The sequence below is a fragment of the Carcharhinus amblyrhynchos genome, chromosome 20 (genome assembly GCF_965287045.1).
Source record: "Carcharhinus amblyrhynchos chromosome 20, sCarAmb.v2.hapA, whole genome shotgun sequence".
NCBI classification, from domain to species: Eukaryota; Metazoa; Chordata; class Chondrichthyes; order Carcharhiniformes; family Carcharhinidae; genus Carcharhinus; species Carcharhinus amblyrhynchos.
The window spans coordinates 50,625,340-50,638,410 of NC_137343.1; the positions used below are offsets into that span (position 1 = coordinate 50,625,340).

The following is a 13,071-nucleotide window of genomic DNA, read 5'->3' on the forward strand; positions in this document are numbered from 1 at the left end:
TAAATGAATGGGCCATTTGCTGCTGATGTTCTTTCTAAAACTCCTATCCGAACTCACAGGGAGGCAAACACTGTGCCAAAGCGTTTGCTGAGCTTCTAACCCAGGGGCTGAAAGGTTATTGAACTGCCAGAGAAGCAATGGAAACAGCACCTTATTGCATGCAACACGAGATCCACTGACAAAACTTGTCCACACGCTGCGGGGAGGAGATATTAGGAGGGGAAAATCAAGGAGCAAGAGATGGATTTTAAAATCCTTAAAAAGGGGGAGATGATCTGGGAAGGAGGTACTCCAGATGTCAGGGCTGAAGGAAAGGTGGATTGCTACAGGGGAGGCATTGGACCAGTTTAAAAAAAACAGCTAGATGCTGTGGTAGACGCTTTAAATATATTACAGCCCCCCACCCCATATGGAAATCAAATAGTTATAACCCATTGAAGTTTATGAAAGGCCAGTATGTAGAGGATATTATATACCACACAGAGGAGATAGTAGAAAGAAGCAGATAGGTCGCAGGGCCATGAGCAGGAAGATGGGATTAGAAAGGACAGCTGGACGTCTTTGAGTCGAATGGCTCTTTTATTTACTCTATCATTTTCTATAGTTCTATGATGTATATGCTGAAAGGGTATGTCCATACTCTATATAAATGCGGTTGACTATTGGTAAGTGTAAATTAAGGGATTGGCAGTAGGGTCTTTGTGGTTGATAAATTGTGGGGTTCACAGCTCCACTGAGATCAGACTAAATATCTTGGAATACTGACGATGTGGGTCAGTGTGGTGGTTGGGGAGGGGGGTGTAGGGATGTGGGTCAGTGTGATAGTTGGGGTGGGGGTGGGGGCATGTGGGTCAGTGTGGTGGTTGTGGGGGGGGATGTGGGTCAGTGTGGTGGTTGTGGGGGGGGATGTGGGTCAGTGTGGTGGTTGTGGGGGGGATGTGGGTCAGTGTGGTGGTTGTGGGGGGGGATGTGGGTCAGTGTGGTGGTTGTGGGGGGGGATGTGGGTCAGTGTGATGGTTGTGGGGCTGGGGATGTGGGTCAGTGTGATGGTTGTGGGGATGTGGGTCAGTGTGGTGGTTGTGGGGATGGGGATGTGGGTCAGTGTGATGGTTGTGGGGATGTGGGTCAGTGTGGTGGTTGTGGGGATGGGGATGTGGGTCAGTGTGATGGTTGTGGGAGGGGATGTGGGTCAGTGTGATGGTTGTGGGGATGGGGATGTGGGTCAGTGTGATGGTTGTGGGAGGGGATGTGGGTCAGTGTGATGGTTGTGGGGGTGGGGATGTGGGTCAGTGTGATGGTTGTGGGGATGGGGATGTGGGTCAGTGTGGTGGTTGTGGGGATGGGGATGTGGGTCAGTGTGATGGTTGTGGGAGGGGATGTGGGTCAGTGTGGTGGTTGTGGGGGTGGGGATGTGGGTCAGTGTGGTGGTTGTGGGGATGGGGATGTGGGTCAGTGTGGTGGTTGTGGGGATGGGGATGTGGGTCAGTGTGGTGGTTGTGGGGATGGGGATGTGGGTCAGTGTGATGGTTGTGGGGATGGGGATGTGGGTCAGTGTGATGGTTGTGGGGATGGGGATGTGGGTCAGTGTGATGGTTGTGGGGATGGGGATGTGGGTCAGTGTGATGGTTGTGGGAATGGGGATGTGGGTCAGTGTGATGGTTGGGGTGGGGGGGATGTGGGTCAGTGTGATGGTTGGGGTGGGGGGGATGTGGGTCAGTGTGATGGTTGGGGTGGGGGGGATGTGGGTCAGTGTGATGGTTGTGGGAATGGGGATGTGGGTCAGTGTGATGGTTGTGGGAATGGGGATGTGGGTCAGTGTGATGGTTGAGGTGGGGGGGATGTGGGTCAGTGTGATGGTTGGGGTGGGGGGGATGTGGGTCAGTGTGACGGTTGGAGTGGGGGGGATGTGGGTCAGTGTGACGGTTGGGGTGGGGGGGATGTGGGTCAGTGTGACGGTTGGGGTGGGGGGGATGTGGGTCAGTGTGATGGTTGTGGGGATGGGGATGTGGGTCAGTGTGATGGTTGTGGGGATGGGGATGTGGGTCAGTGTGATGGTTGTGGGAATGGGGATGTGGGTCAGTGTGATGGTTGGGGTGGGGGGGATGTGGGTCAGTGTGATGGTTGGGGTGGGGGGGATGTGGGTCAGTGTGATGGTTGTGGGAATGGGGATGTGGGTCAGTGTGATGGTTGTGGGGATGGGGATGTGGGTCAGTGTGATGGTTGAGGTGGGGGGGATGTGGGTCAGTGTGATGGTTGGGGTGGGGGGGATGTGGGTCAGTGTGACGGTTGGGGTGGGGGGGATGTGGGTCAGTGTGACGGTTGGGGTGGGGGGGATGTGGGTCAGTGTGACGGTTGGGGTGGGGGGGATGTGGGTCAGTGTGACGGTTGGGGTGGGGGGGGATGTGGGTCAGTGTGACGGTTCGGGTGGGGGGGATGTGGGTCAGTGTGACGGTTGGGGTGGGGGGGATGTGGGTCAGTGTGACGGTTGGGGTGGGGGGGATGTGGGTCAGTGTGGTGGTTGGGGGGGCGCAGGTTGATGTGGGTCAGTGTGATGGTTGGGGTGGGGGGGGATGTGGGTCAGTGTGATGGTTGGGGTGGGGGGGATGTGGGTCAGTGTGATGGTTGGGGTGGGGGGGGATGTGGGTCAGTGTGATGGTTGGGGTGGGGGGGATGTGGGTCAGTGTGATGGTTGGGGTGGGGGGGATGTGGGTCAGTGTGGTGGTTGGGGTGGGGGGGATGTGGGTCAGTGTGATGGTTGGGGTGGGGGGGATGTGGGTCAGTGTGATGGTTGGGGTGGGGGGGATGTGGGTCAGTGTGATGGTTGGGGTGGGGGGGATGTGGGTCAGTGTGGTGGTTGGGGTGGGGGGGATGTGGGTCAGTGTGGTGGTTGGGGTGGGGGGGATGTGGGTCAGTGTGATGGTTGGGGTGGGGGGATGTGGGTCAGTGTGACGGGTTGAGGTGGGGGGGGATGTGGGTCAGTGTGACGGTTGGGGTGGGGGGGATGTGGGTCAGTGTGACGGTTGGGGTGGGGGGGATGTGGGTCAGTGTGACGGTTGGGGTGGGGGGGATGTGGGTCAGTGTGACGGTTGGGGTGGGGGGGATGTGGGTCAGTGTGACGGTTGGGGTGGGGGGGATGTGGGTCAGTGTGACGGTTGGGGTGGGGGGGATGTGGGTCAGTGTGACGGTTGGGGTGGGGGGGGATGTGGGTCAGTGTGACGGTTGGGGTGGGGGGGGATGTGGGTCAGTGTGACGGTTGGGGTGGGGGGGATGTGGGTCAGTGTGACGGTTGGGGTGGGGGGGATGTGGGTCAGTGTGATGGTTGGGGTGGGGGGGGATGTGGGTCAGTGTGATGGTTGGGGTGGGGGGGGATGTGGGTCAGTGTGGTGGTTGGGGGGGCGCAGGTTGATGTGGGTCAGTGTGGTGGTTGGGGGGGCGCAGGTTGATGTGGGTCAGTGTGGTGGTTTGGGGGGGGTGATGTGGGTCAGTGTGGTGGTTTGGGGGGGGGGGGTGATGTGGGTCAGTGTGGTGGTTTGGGGGGATGTGGGTCAGTGTGGTGGTTTGGGGGGGGGGGATGTGGGTCAGTGTGATGGTTGGGGTGGGGGGGGATGTGGGTCAGTGTGATGGTTGGGGTGGGGGGATGTGGGTCAGTGTGATGGTTGTGGGGGGGGATGTGGGTCAGTGTGATGGTTGGGGTGGGGGGGGGATGTGGGTCAGTGTGGTGGTTGGGGGGGCGCAGGTTGATGTGGGTCAGTGTGGTGGTTTGGGGGGGGGTGATGTGGGTCAGTGTGGTGGTTTGGGGGGATGTGGGTCAGTGTGATGGTTGGGAGGGGGGAGATGTGTTGTGGCTTCCTTGGGTAGTTGGTGAATGGTGCTGAAGGGGGTCAAAGACAGAGGGAGTGATGTTGACCATCACAGGGTCCAATGGAATCAGCAAACCGCTCCCCCTCCCCCCATTCCCCAAACCCCCTGCACCCCTTCCCCAGGACCAGTGGGAGGAGGTTTGGGCTGGCAGATTGGGGAGGGGGTGGGGTGCCAGTCTGAGGGTCATAGAACATAGAACACTACAGCACAAACAGGCCCTTCGGCCCACACGTTGCGCCAATCACATCCATACCTACCAAGCCATAGAACTATCTGTAACTTCCAGTGCCTTCAGATCCCACATACTCATCCAGTTAAAAGACCCCAGTGAGTTCGCCTCCACCACCACCGATGGCAGCCAATTCCATTCACTCACCACCCTCTGAGTGAAACACTTACCCCTAACATCTCCTCTGTACCTGCTCCCCAGCACCTTAAACCTGTGTCCTCTCGGAGCGACCATTTCAGCCCTGGGAAATAGCCTCCGAGAATCCACCCTATCTATTCCTCTCAACATTCTATAAATCTCTATCAGGTCGCCTCTCAACCTTCGTCTCTCCAGGGAGAAGAGACCTAGCTCCCTCAACCTATCTTCATAAGGCATGCTTTCCAATCCAGGCAACATCCTTGTAAATCTCCTCTGCACCCTCTCAATAGCTTCCACATCCTTCCTGTAGTGAGGCGACCAGAACTGCACACAGTACTCCAAGTGGGGTCTGACAAGGGTCTGATAAAGTTGCAGCATTACCTCCCGACTCCTAAACTCAATCCCTTGATTAATGAAGGCCAGTACACCTTCTTGACCACATCCTCCACCTGCGAGGCCGATTTGAGAGTCCTATGGACCCGGACCCCAAGATCCTTCTGCTCCTCAACACTGCTAAGACTCCTACCCTTGATATTGTACTCCTGTATCCTGGTGGTCCTGCCAAAATGGACCACTACACATTTATCTGCGTTGAAGTCCATCTGCCACTTCTCCGCCCAGTCTTGCATCCTATCTATGTCTCGCTGCAACTTCTGACATCCCTCCAGTCCACAACACCACCAACCTTCGTATCGTCGGTGAACTTCCCAACCCATCCCTCCACTTCCTCATCCAGGTAATTTATGAAAATGACAAACAGCAAGGGTCCTGCTACAGATCCCTGGGCACTCCACTGGTGACCAACCTCCATGCAGAAAAAGACCCATCCACAACCACTCTCTGCCTTCTGCAGGCAAGCCAGTTCTGGATCCACAAGGGTCCTGGTTGAGGAGGGCCCGACCCGGGGAGTTCCAGCATTGGGAGGGTCCCGGGTATTGGCTCTGAGTTTGGGGGGGGGGGGGGGTGTCGTTTGGGATCCCAGTGTGTGGGGTTGGGGTTGGGTTTTGGGGGGGTGGGGGCTATGGGGTTGGGTTTGGGCCCTGGTGCTGTGGGGATCCCGGGTCTGTGGGGTTGAGTTTGGGAGGGGGAGCTGTGGGGTTGAGTTTGGGGGGGGAGCTGTGGGGTTGAGTTTGGGGGGGGAGCTGTGGGGTTGAGTTTGGGGGGGGAGCTGTGGGGTTGAGTTTGGGGGGGGAGCTGTGGGGTTGAGTTTGGGGGGGAGCTGTGGGGTTGAGTTTGGGGGGGGAGCTGTGGGGTTGAGTTTGGGGGGGGAGCTGTGGGGTTGGGTTGGAGGGGGGGAGCTGTGGGGTTGGGGTTGGGTTTGGGCCCCGGGGCTGAGGGGTTGGGTTTGGGCCCCGGGGCTGAGGGGTTGGGTTTGGGGGGGGTGGTTCTGTGGGGTTGGGTTGGGTTGTTGGGGGGGGGGGGGGGAGGCTGGGGGGTTGGGGTTGGGCCCTGGGGCTGAGGGGCTGGGGGCTGGGTTTGTGGGGGGGGGGGGGTTCTGTGGGGTTGGGTGGGGTTGGGTTGTTGGGTTTGGGAGGGGGCTGGGGGGTTGGGTTTGGGCCCTGGGGCTGAGGGGGTCCCTGGTGTGGTGGGTTTGGGGGGCTCTGGGCCCCAGGGCTGTGGGGTTGGGTTGGGTTTGGGAGGGAGGTCTGTGGGGTTGGGGTTGGGCCGCGGGTCTGTGGGGATGGGTTTGGGGGGGGGGGGGGGGGACTGTGGGGATGGGTTTGGGGGGGGGGGGGACTGTGGGGATGGGTTTGGGGGGGGGGGACTGTGGGGATGGGTTTGGGGGGGGGGACTGTGGGGATGGGTTTGGGGGGAGGCTGTGGGGATGTGTTGGGTTTGGGGGGGAGGTCTGTGGGGTTGGGGTTGGGCCGCGGGTCTGTAGGGATGGGTTTGTGGGGGGGGGTCTGTGGGGATGTGTTGGGTTTGGGGGGGGGGGCTGTGGGGTTGGGTTTGGGGGGTGCTGTGGGGATGGGTTTGGGGGGGGGCTGTGGGGATGTGTTGGGTTTGGGGGGGGCTGTGGGGATGTGTTGGGTTTGGGGGGGGCTGTGGGGATGTGTTGGGTTTGGGGGGGGCTGTGGGGATGGGTTTGGGGGGGGCTGTGGGGATGGGTTTGGGGGGGGGGCTGTGGGGATGGGTTTGGGGGGGGGGCTGTGGGGATGGGTTTGGGGGGGGGGCTGTGGGGATGGGTTGGGGGGGGGGCTGTGGGGATGGGTTTGGGGGGGGGCTGTGGGGATGGGTTTGGGGGGGGGCTGTGGGGATGGGTTTGGGGGGGGGCTGTGGGGATGGGTTTGGGGGGGGGCTGTGGGGATGGGTTGGGTTTGGGGGGGGGCTGTGGGGATGTGTTTGGGTTTGGGGGGGGGCTGTGGGGATGTGTTGGGTTTGGGGGGGGCTGTGGGGATGTGTTTGGGGGGGGGGCTGTGGGGATGTGTTTGGGGGGGGGGCTGTGGGGATGTGTTTGGGGGGGGGGGATGTGTTGGGTTTGGGGGGGGGCTGTGGGAATGGGTTTGGGGGGGGGGCTGTGGGGATGGGTTTGGGGGGGGCTGTGGGGATGTGTTGGGTTTGGGGGGCTGTGGGGATGGTTTGGGTTTGGGGGGCTGTGGGGATGGGTTGGGTTTGGGGCGGGGCCTGTGGGAATGGGTTTGGGGGGGCCTGTGGGAATGGGTTGGGTTTGGGGGGGGGCTGTGGGGATGTGTTGGGTTTGGGGGGGGGGCTGTGGGGATGTGTTGGGTTTGGGGGGGGCTGTGGGGATGTGTTTGGGGGGGGGGCTGTGGGGATGTGTTTGGGGGGGGGGCTGTGGGGATGTGTTTGGGGGGGGGGCTGTGGGGATGTGTTTGGGGGGGGGGATGTGTTGGGTTTGGGGGGGGGCTGTGGGAATGGGTTTGGGGGGGGGGCTGTGGGGATGGGTTTGGGGGGGGCTGTGGGGATGTGTTGGGTTTGGGGGGGCTGTGGGGATGGGTTGGGTTTGGGGGGGCTGTGGGGATGGGTTGGGTTTGGGGCGGGGCCTGTGGGAATGGGTTTGGGGGGGCCTGTGGGAATGGGTTGGGTTTGGGGGGGGGCTGTGGGGATGTGTTGGGTTTGGGGGGGCTGTGGGGATGGGTTGGGTTTGGGGGGGGGCTGTGGGGATGGGTTTGGGGGGGGGCTGTGGGGATGTGTTGGGTTTGGGGGGGGGCTGTGGGGATGTGTTGGGTTTGGGGGGGGGCTGTGGGGATGTGTTTGGGGGGGGGGCTGTGGGGATGTGTTTGGGGGGGGGCTGTGGGGATGTGTTGGGTTTGGGGGGGGCTGTGGGGATGGGTTTGGGGGGGCTGTGGGGATGGGTTGGGTTTGGGGGGGCTGTGGGGATGGGTTGGGTTTGGGGGGCTGTGGGGATGGGTTGGGTTTGGGGGGGGGCTGTGGGAATGGGTTGGGGGGGGGCTGTGGGGATGTGTTGGGTTTGGGGGGGGCTGTGGGGATGTGTTGGGTTTGGGGGGGGCTGTGGGGATGTGTTGGGTTTGGGGGGGGCTGTGGGGATGTGTTGGGTTTGGGGGGGGCTGTGGGGATGGGTTTGGGGGGGGGCTGTGGGGATGGGTTTGGGGGGGGGCTGTGGGGATGGGTTTGGGGGGGGCGCTGTGGGGATGGGTTGGGTTTGGGGGGGAGGCTGTGGGGATGTGTTGGGTTTGGGGGGGGTTGTGGGGATGTGTTTGGGGGGGGGGCTGTGGGGATGTGTTTGGGGGGGGGGCTGTGGGGATGTGTTGGGTTTGGGGGGGGGGGCTGTGGGGATGTGTTTGGGGGGGGGCTGTGGGGATGGGTTGGGTTGGGGGGGGGGCTGTGGGGATGTGTTTGGGGGGGGGCTGTGGGGATGTGTTGGGTTTGGGGGGGGGCTGTGGGGATGGGTTTGGGGGGGGGCTGTGGGGATGTGTTGGGTTTGGGGGGGGGGCTGTGGGGATGTGTTTGGGGGGGGGGCTGTGGGGATGTGTTTGGGGGGGGGGCTGTGGGGATGGGTTGGGTTTGGGGGGGGGGCTGTGGGGATGGGTTGGGTTTGGGGGGGGCTGTGGGGATGGGTTTGGGGGGGGGCTGTGGGGATGGGTTTGGTTTGGGGGGGGGCTGTGGGGATGGGTTGGGTTTGGGGGGGGCTGTGGGGATGGGTTTTGTGTGGGGGGGTCCTGTTTGGGATCCCGGGCCCGGGCTGAGATACTCACCGAGCGGGCGCTGGAAGGCAGGCGGCCGGGCGGCGCTGGTCGACCTGTTTCCAAGGCGACGGCTGTTCCCTAGTAACCGACCCGCGTTACCCCGGGCAACAAGAACCTCCCACTTCCGGAGCAACAAACCGGCCGCGCGGGGGGAGGGTCCGGGATCGCGTGCCCACCCCCGGGGGGGGGAACAATCGGACATGGCGGCCCGGCCCCCAGTCACAGACCGCGGAGCGAGAGCGAGGGAGGGTCGGAGGTCATAGGGGAGGTCAATGTGAGGGGGGGACACTGGGGTGTTAGTGGGGGACACAGGTGGGAGGGAGGACACTGGGGTCTGAGGGGGGGGGTCATTAGGTTGGAGGGTCAGTGGGAGGGGGGGTCATTAGGTTGGAGGGTCAGTGGGAGGGGGGGTCATTAGGTTGGAGGGTCAGTGGGAGGGGGGGTCATTAGGTTGGAGGGTCAGTGGGAGGGGGGACACTGGGGTGTGAGGGGGACACTAGGTTGGGGGGGGCACTGGGGTGTTAGTGGGGGACACAGGTGGGAGGGAGGACACTGGGGTCTGGGGGGGGTCATTAGGTTGGAGGGTCAGTGGGAGGGGGGACACTGGGGTGTGAGGGGGACACTGGGGTGTGAGTGGGGGACACAGGTGGGAGGGAGGACACTGGGTTGAGGGGTCTGGGGGTCACTCAGAGGAAGTGGGGCATGTTCATACCAAGGATAGACTCAGCAGCAGATATCTGAGCCATTGCTCTATTCATCAGCTTTAGTGTCACTGGTTCTCCATTCAGCTGCGTACAGACTGTCCCACACACTACTGGTGGGAAAAAGAGAGATTGATGTTTGTCAGGCTGTCAATAGGAGGAAAAAGTAGGCATTTGAAGTTCTCCAGGAATACATCCAACCTGACCTTGACACCCTAAAACCAGCCTTTATGATTCAGGTTCTAAAGTTAGGGCAGGTTGAGAATCTAAAAAAGATTTAAAGGGGAAGGCAATGATTTTGAAGTCAATGCTTTGTATGGTGGGTTGGCACTGGAAGTCAGCAAGGATTGTTATTATAGGCGAGTAAGACTTTGTGTTGGACTGGCTGCATTTTGAAGGAGGCTATAGCTCAGATGCTGGCAACTATAGCAAAGAAACGGAGGTCCTACAGTCATATTTTTATGACTTAGGAAGGAAGTTAGAGTAGGATCTCAAAGGTTGGAATCTCTGGATTAATCCCAGTGCTGCCTGCTAGAAGATGGGGAGAATCAGTGTGTGACTTGAGGCAAAGTGTAGGAAGGAGGACCTCCAATTCTTGGGGCATTAAGACCCCATTTCTGAAACAGGAAGCACCTATTTCATAGCAATGGGTTGCACCACAATAGGACTGGGACCAATGCTCTCACACGGAGGTTCACTAGTGTGTTTGAACTAAATTGGCAGGATGATGGACACAGGCACTTGAAAGTAGAAAAGAGGAATCAGGCGCAAGAAGTAAGAGTGTTGTATAGTGGAAAAGGATAGTTCTGTTTAGATAGGAGTGAAAATGACAAATACAAAGGCAGGTTTAAGGTATTTATGTAAATTCAGCAAGCATGTTGAATAAGGTTGGTAGGATATAAGCATAAATATCCATGTGGGAATTTGATGTTATGGCAGTAACAAAAAAAGACTGAAAAATGATGTGAACTGGACTTGGTATTCAGAAAGACAGAGAAGGCAAAAAAAGGAGTTTGAGCGAATGTATTGATCAGGGAAGATATTGTAGTGTTGGAAAGAGAGAATGGCTTTGGGAAAGCAAAGACAAGTTGTTTGATTAGTGTTGGGAAGCATGTATTGTATGCTCAGGCTACTGGTGGTATTCTATTCTGATTAGAGAGCTAGAGGAGCAAATCTACAGGGGAATCACAGATGTGAAATAATTGGGAGATTTTAATTACCAAAATATCAATTATAATGGGGAGGAATTTCTGAATTTGCTGATTTGGTATGATCTCCGGCCCAATTAGGAAGAAGGCATTTGGATCTGGTGCTGGCTGGGCCGAGGTGGATCAATGGAACAAGCGTCTTTGGGGCAACAGTTAGCTAAGAGCAATCATATGGTTTGGATTAGCAATGGAAAACAAGGAATAAAATTGGAAGATGGCTAACCTCTATGGAATGAAGGAGATCGAGCCTGAGTAAAATGAAACCAAAGATTGACAGGAAAAACCGGATGATCTTTAAGAAGCAGATGTTTCAGATACAGACTGACTATTTTCCAACAGAGGTAAAAGGTAAGGGAATCACAGCTGGTGGTGGGTGTCTGGAACTCGTTGCTGGGGGAGGTAGTGGAAGCAGATACAATAGTGACTTTTAAGGGGTTGTCTTGACAAATACATGAATAGGATGGGAAATAGTCCCCAGCAAGATAGGGGGTTTTAGTTCAGACGAGCAGTATGGTCGGTGCAGACTTGGAGGGCCGAAGAGCCTGTTCTTGTGAACTAATCTTTTTTGTTCTTTGAATATGATGAAACAAAAAAAATAGGGTGTATGATTCACGTCAGCTGAATTCTAAGAACAAGGCCAAGTTAGAGAGGAAAATTAAATTGGCAAAGAGAGAGTATAGAACATAAAAAACCCAAGAATGTCCTACTGGCATGTTAGTAAGATGGTGGGTGGGGGCCTACTAGGGACAAAGAGGATGATGTATGTTTTAAGGTGCAGGGCAAGGCTAGAACTCTGCATGGGTATTTTGTATCAATGTTTATTATGGAGATAAATCTGGTAAAATATCAGTGGAAGTGGATGTCTAGAATGGTTAAGTCACCTTGTCCAGATGGCTTGCATTGCTGGTTGGGAACAGATGATGGAAGGGCTCCATTTGATTTGATTTATTATTGTCACATTTATTTATAGTAAAAAGTATTGTTTCTTGCATGCTATACAGATACAACATACCAATCATAGAGAAAGAAACAAGAGTGCAAAGTGTAGTGTTATAGTCATAGCTAGGGTGTAGAGGAAGATTAACTCAGTGCAAGGCAAGTCCATTCAAAAATCTGACAGCAGCAGGGAAGAAGCTGTACTTAAGTTGATTGGTTCGTGCACTCAGACTTTTGTATCTTTCTCCCGATGAAAGAGAGAATGTCTGGGGTGCGTGGGGTTCTTAATTATGCTGGTCGCTTTGCCAAGGCAGTGGGAAATGCAGACGGAGTCAATGGATGGGAGTTTGTGATGGATTGGATAATTCCCATTTTTCTTTCTAGGATACAAGTAAGATACCAGAGAATTGGAGAATGGCAAATATGACACCGTTTTTCCAGCAAGGCTGTGAAGACATTCCTACTAACCACAGACCAGTCAGTTTAAGATCAGAGCGGGGTAAGGTTTTAAAAATAAGTGTCATATCAAGAAGACATGAAGGATATTTTTTTCTATATATATAATCACCCTGGCTACTTTATTTATTTATATATATTTTTTTTGAACAAAGTCTTTACACTGACGGAAGCCATTACTGGTTACAACTCACAAAAGGAATGTTGAGCCTTCAGAAAACTACAGCAAGCAAAAGCGGTGTTAAAATGTCTCCTGTAGCTGCAAAAATCAAATTGAGAAAATGTATAAAGACTTCTTTACACTTGAGGCAAAGCCCAGGCCAACGGAGACGCTCCATCTGTGAAGTCAAAGGACCTTGAAATCTCTAATAAACTTATTAATGAATGAAATATTAGTCATTATTAGTCACAAGTATTTTACCAAAAATCTACATCCTTTGTCGAAACCAAAGGGGGGAAAAAAGTGAGGGGGGGAAAAAAGTGAGGTGGAAAATGCTACGGTGCAGAGGGACCTGGGGGTCCTTGTGCACGAGTCGCAAAAACCCAGTTTGCAGGTGCAGCAGATGATCAAGAAGGCAAATGGAATATTGGCCTTTATAGCGAGGGGGATAGAATATAAAAGTAGGGAGGTCTTGCTGCAACTGTACAGGGTACTGGTGAGGCCGCAGCTGGAGTACTGTGTGCAGTTTTGGTCATCGCACTTGCGCAAGGATATATTGGCCTTGGAGGGAGTGCAGAGGAGGTTCACTAGGCTGATACCGGAGATGAGGGGGTTGGATTATGAAGAGAGACTAAATAGACTAGGTCTGTACTCATTGGAGTTTAGAAGGATGAGGGGGGATCTTATGGAGACGTATAAGATAATGAAGGGGATGGATAGGGTAGAGGTGGAGAGATTCTTCCTGCTTAGAAAGGACAACAGGACTAGAGGGCACAACCTCAAGATAAGGGCGGGGAGTGGGGGGCAGTTTAGATCAGAGTTGAGGAGGAACTTCTTCACTCAAGGGGTGGTGAATCTCTGGAATTCTCTGCCCATTGTAGTGGTGGAGGCTACCTCGCTAAATATATTTAAGTCACGGGTAGATAGGTTTTTGTCAGACAAGGGAATTAAGGGTTATGGAGAGAAAGCAGGAAAGTGGAACTTATCCACTTCAGATCAGCCATGATCTTATTGAATGGCGGGGCAGGCTTGAAGGGCTAGATGGCTTACTCCTGCTCCTATTATGTTCTTGGGCAAAGAAGTGAGGGGGTTATGTCGCATGACCACCCCCCCTCCCCCAAACTAGAACCTGTAATATTGCTCTGTGAAGCGCAAGGAGGCAGTCAGTCATCTTCCATCAACCAATGGCAGAACCAGAGCTCTGTCCGGGTTTACA

At 56.0% G+C, this 13,071-nt stretch overlaps 1 protein-coding gene and 1 long non-coding RNA gene across 5 annotated transcripts in view; one reads left to right on the forward strand and one right to left on the reverse strand.

Moving 5' to 3' along the window:
* Positions 1–8,438, reverse strand: part of ccdc74 (coiled-coil domain containing 74) — a 57,993-nt gene extending 49,555 nt beyond the window's left edge. For 2 of the 3 annotated variants that reach the window (XM_080208795.1, XM_080208793.1), the window contains exon 1: positions 8,404–8,438. The gene's annotated coding sequence lies outside the window, so the exon portion shown is untranslated. Of the gene's footprint in view, positions 1–5,033; positions 5,116–8,403 lie in introns of those variants that run through there. The other variant, XM_080208794.1, reaches the window with a different exon arrangement.
* Positions 8,439–8,595: 157 nt separating this feature from the next.
* On the forward strand, positions 8,596–12,056 carry LOC145356184 (uncharacterized). Of its 2 annotated transcripts, none has more exons than XR_013889073.1 (3): positions 8,596–8,662; positions 11,624–11,738; positions 11,851–12,056. It is a non-coding gene; the product is annotated as an uncharacterized LOC145356184 (long non-coding RNA). The 2 variants fall into 2 exon arrangements; XR_013889072.1 differs by lacking the exon at positions 8,596–8,662 and adding an exon at positions 10,151–10,651.
* The last annotated feature ends 1,015 nt before the right edge of the window (positions 12,057–13,071 follow it).